Here is a 5,000-nt window from a genome sequence, read left to right as displayed (position 1 = left end):
ATTCGACGCTGGACTCTTCCCGGTTCACTCGCCGTTACTCAGGGAATCCCTGTTGGTTTCTTTTCCTCCGCTTAATAATATGCTTAAATTCAGCGGGTGCTCTCGCCTGAACTCAGGTCGTATGTGTCAAGCGGGCCGCTTCTTACACGGCCCGCTGGCATCGCAAGTCGTCGCCGCCGGCGCCGACCGAGCGCGTACCGTCGCCGCCTTGGCCCACGGTCGGTCTTGATCTCGTGACCGGACCGACCGACCTGGACCCGCCCCTCGAACGTAGTTGAACACGTCGAGGGGCCGGCGGTGTACGGGACACGCGGTCGCGCCGAGAAAGCTCGGCGACCGCTTCAACTTGGGGCGACGCCCGGCCGTCTTCGCAGAGGCCAGGCGACGGCCCTCGGGTGAGGACGAACGCGACCCTGAGGCAGACGCGGTCCCGGGATTGACCCGAGACCGCAATTCGCGTTCAGAAGGTCGACGTTCAATGTGTTCTGCAATTCACATTACTTCTCGCACTTGGCTGCGTCCTTCATTGACTCGCGAGCCGAGTGATCCACCGTTAAGAGTCGTCCTCGACGTTTCGCCCGGCGCCGAAGCGCGCGGACGTCACACTGTGGGATCGACCACAAAACCACCACCGACAACAACTGCACAAAAACACCAACAAACGGCGCCGAGCGACCGCCGGGCTGGGCCGGCGGCACATCGAGCGCGGTGCCCAGAAGCCACGATCGCACTCGGCTGCCTTGCTATGCCAACGTGTTACGCGTGTCGCACGGGGCAGAACCCCGATTGACGGCCGCCCTCTCGGCGGCACCCAAAGACAATTAAGTGCGCGGTCGGCCGGGGCCTACCACCACTTTCGGTAATGATCCTTCCGCAGGTTCACCTACGGAAACCTTGTTACGACTTTTACTTCCTCTAAATGATCAAGTTTGATCGTCTTCTCGACACGCCGACGCGGCCGTTGCCAGCCGCGACGGGGCCGATCCAAGGATCTCACTAAACCATTCAATCGGTAGTAGCGACGGGCGGTGTGTACAAAGGGCAGGGACGTAATCAACGCAAGTTGATGACTTGCGCTTACTGGGAATTCCTCGTTCAAGGGAAACAATTGCAAGTCCCTATCCCAATCACGAATGAGGTTCAACGGGTTACCCGGACCTTTCGGCCTAGGTTAGACACTCGCTGCTTCACTCAGTGTAGCGCGCGTGCGGCCCCGGACATCTAAGGGCATCACAGACCTGTTATTGCTCAATCTCGTGTGGCTAAACGCCACTAGTCCCTCTAAGAAGTTAGACGCCGACCGAGAAGGTCGCGTAACTATTTAGCATGCCAGAGTCTCGTTCGTTATCGGAATTAACCAGACAAATCGCTCCACCAACTAAGAACGGCCATGCACCACCACCCACAGAATCAAGAAAGAGCTCTCAATCTGTCAATCCTACCTGTGTCCGGGCCGGGTGAGTTTCCCCGTGTTGAGTCAAATTAAGCCGCAGGCTCCACTCCTGGTGGTGCCCTTCCGTCAATTCCTTTAAGTTTCAGCTTTGCAACCATACTTCCCCCGGAACCCAAAGACTTTGGTTTCCCGGAAGCTGCCGGAAAGGTCGTCATGGTAACGCCTCCCGATCGCTAGTTGGCATCGTTTATAGTCAGAACTAGGACGGTACTTGATCGTCTTCGAACCTCTGACTTTCGCTCTTGATTAAAGAAAACATTCTTGGCGAATGCTTTCGCAGTAGTTCGTCTTCCGCCGATCCAAGAATTTCACCTCTAACGGCAGAGTACGGACGCCCCCGTCTGTCCCTCTTAATCATTACCTCGTGCTCCGAAAACCAACAAAATAGAACCGAGGTCCTATTCCATTATTCCATGCAACACTATGCAGGCGAACAGCCTGCTTTGAACACTCTAATTTTTTCAAAGTAAACTTATCGGCCACCGCCGACACTCAGTCAAGAGCACCGACGGAGAACCGAAGGTGAGGCGAACGCAACCAGTGACACGCCTTGCGACGGACCGGCGGCGCTCGCCCAAAATCCAACTACGAGCTTTTCAACCGCAACAACTTTAGCATACACTGTTGGAGCTGGAATTACCGCGGCTGCTGGCACCAGACTTGCCCTCCAATGGATACTCGTTAAGAGTTTTAGGATGTACTCATTCCAATTACAGGGCCTCGTTAGAGTCCTGTATTGTTATTTTTCGTCACTACCTCCCCGTGTCGGGAATGGGTAATTTGCGCGCCTGCTGCCTTCCTTGGATGTGGTAGCCGTTTCTCAGGCTCCCTCTCCGGAATCGAACCCTGATTCCCCGTTACCCGTTATCACAAAGGTAGGCACGTAGCGTACCTTCGACAGTTGATAGGGCAGACACTTGAATGATACGTCGTCGGTGCAGAGACCGTACGATCCGCGTGGTTATCCAGAGTCATCAAACGTCACAGGACGAACCCGGTCGGTTTTGATCTGATAAAAGCGCGCCTCCCGAAGTCGGCGCTTAATGCATGTATTAGCTCTAGTTTTACCACAGTTATCCACTTCGCTTACGAGACCAAATAAACCAAGACTGATTTAATGAGCCATTCGCAGTTTCGCTTTACGAGAACTCGTACTTGCACCTGCATGGCTTAATCTTTGAGACAAGCATATCACTACTGGCAGGATCAACCAGATAGCTGCGACAGCTGCGCTCGGCCCTTGCTGGGCCGCCCGGCGCGTGCTCGTCGCATTCGTTTAAGACCGAGGCGATCGCCTGCAGCCGTACTCAGCTTCGACAGTCGCTGGCCGCGACGTCCACGCTCTCGCCGGCAGTGCCAGGCGGAGCGATTTGCGTTTTTTCTTTGCTCGCCCTCTCTCGGGCTCGATCCATTCAGTTTCGCACAAACAAGAGCTCTGCCGGCCGCCTGCAGCGGTGCCTAAAACCCGGGCATAACAATGCGACCGTTCTGCTAGGCCGACAAGCGCTCAAGCCAGACGCTCGATCGAACGCCCCCTACATATTAGTCGAGACAACGGCTCGCTCATTAGCATCGCGTTTGTACTTTAACTTTTTTTGGCTCGGTTTCTTTCGACGCCGATGCCGGCGACGCAGCACTCTCTCGCCCGCCAGCCACCGAGAAAAGGGTGCGCTCCGACCGGCCCCGCACCGCTCTTTCTTGGCTCATTCGAAATTACTGTCTTTCGCTCTGACATGCCTTACCTAGGGTTAGGTTAGTATGCTTGCACGTTTGTACTTTAACTTTTTTCGGCTCGGCTTCTTTCGACGCCGATGCCGGCGACGCAGCACTCTCTCGCCCGCCAGCCACCGAGAAAAGGGTGCGCTCCGACCGGCCCCGCACCGCTCTTTCTTGGCTCATTCGAAATTACTGTCTTTCGCTCTGACATGCCTTACCTAGGGTTAGGTTAGTATGCTTGCACGTTTGTACTTTAACTTTTTTCGGCTCGGCTTCTTTCGACGCCGATGCCGGCGACGCAGCACTCTCTCGCCCGCTAGCCACCGAGAAAAGGGTGCGCTCCGACCGGCCCCGCACCGCTCTTTCTTGGCTCATTCGAAATTACTGTCTTTCGCTCTGACATGCCTTATCTAGGGTTAGGTTAGTATGCTTGCACGTTTGTACTTTAACTTTTTTCGGCTCGGCTTCTTTCGACGCCGATGCCGGCGACGCAGCACTCTCTCGCCCGCCAGCCACCGAGAAAAGGGTGCGCTCCGACCGGCCCCGCACCGCTCTTTCTTGGCTCATTCGAAATTACTGTCTTTCGCTCTGACATGCCTTACCTAGGGTTAGGTTAGTATGCTTGCACGTTTGTACTTTAACTTTTTTCGGCTCGGCTTCTTTCGACGCCGATGCCGGCGACGCAGCACTCTCTCGCCCGCCAGCCACCGAGAAAAGGGTGCGCTCCGACCGGCCCCGCACCGCTCTTTCTTGGCTCATTCGAAATTACTGTCTTTCGCTCTGACATGCCTTACCTAGGGTTAGGTTAGTTCGCTTGCACGTTTGTACTTTAACTTTTTTCGGCTCGGTTTCTTTCGACGCCGATGCCGGCGACGCAGCACTCTCTCGCCCGCCAGCCACCGAGAAAAGGGTGCGCTCCGACCGGCCCCGCACCGCTCTTTCTTGGCTCATTCGAAATTACTGTCTTTCGCTCTGACATGCCTTACCTAGGGTTAGATTAGTATGCTTGCACGTTTGTACTTTAACTTTTTTCGGCTCGGCTTCTTTCGACGCCGATGCCGGCGACGCAGCACTCTCTCGCCCGCCAGCCACCGAGAAAAGGGTGCGCTCCGACCGGCCCCGCACCGCTCTTTCTTGGCTCATTCGAAATTACTGTCTTTCGCTCTGACATGCCTTACCTAGGGTTAGGTTAGTATGCTTGCACGTTTGTACTTTAACTTTTTTCGGCTCGGCTTCTTTCGACGCCGATGCCGGCGACGCAGCACTCTCTCGCCCGTCAGCCACCGAGAAAAGGGTGCGCTCCGACCGGCCCGCACCGCTCTTTCTTGGCTCATTCGAAATTACTGTCTTTCGCTCTGACATGCCTTACCTAGGGTTAGGTTAGTATGCTTGCACGTTTGTACTTTAACTTTTTTCGGCTCGGCTTCTTTCGACGCCGATGCCGGCGACGCAGCACTCTCTCGCCCGCCAGCCACCGAGAAAAGGGTGCGCTCCGACCGGCCCCGCACCGCTCTTTCTTGGCTCATTCGAAATTACTGTCTTTCGCTCTGACATGCCTTACCTAGGGTTAGGTTAGTATGCTTGCACGTTTGTACTTTAACTTTTTTCGGCTCGGCTTCTTTCGACGCCGATGCCGGCGACGCAGCACTCTCTCGCCCGCCAGCCACCGAGAAAAGGGTGCGCTCCGACCGGCCCCGCACCGCTCTTTCTTGGCTCATTCGAAATTACTGTCTTTCGCTCTGACATGCCTTACCTAGGGTTAGGTTAGTATGCTTGCACGTTTGTACTTTAACTTTTTTCGGCACGGCTTCTTTCGACGCCGATGCCGGCG

At 55.5% G+C, this 5,000-nt stretch overlaps 2 non-coding genes and 1 pseudogene across 2 annotated transcripts; all 3 read right to left on the bottom strand.

The window, feature by feature from the left end:
- LOC144420072 (large subunit ribosomal RNA) overlaps nucleotides 1–120 on the bottom strand; it is a 7,181-nt pseudogene extending 7,061 nt beyond the window's left edge.
- A 288-nt stretch (nucleotides 121–408) lies between these two features.
- LOC144420140 (5.8S ribosomal RNA) lies at nucleotides 409–562 on the bottom strand. The gene has a single exon (XR_013474499.1). It is a non-coding gene; the product is annotated as a 5.8S ribosomal RNA (ribosomal RNA).
- A 298-nt stretch (nucleotides 563–860) lies between these two features.
- On the bottom strand, nucleotides 861–2,670 carry LOC144420298 (small subunit ribosomal RNA). The gene has a single exon (XR_013474651.1). It is a non-coding gene; the product is annotated as a small subunit ribosomal RNA (ribosomal RNA).
- Between the last annotated feature and the right edge of the window lie 2,330 nt (nucleotides 2,671–5,000).

This window comes from Styela clava, chromosome 2 (genome assembly GCF_964204865.1).
Source record: "Styela clava chromosome 2, kaStyClav1.hap1.2, whole genome shotgun sequence".
Classification (NCBI taxonomy): domain Eukaryota; kingdom Metazoa; phylum Chordata; class Ascidiacea; order Stolidobranchia; family Styelidae; genus Styela; species Styela clava.
The sequence above is the reverse complement of the archived record's forward strand: the minus strand, read 5'-3'. Positions and strand labels throughout refer to the sequence as shown.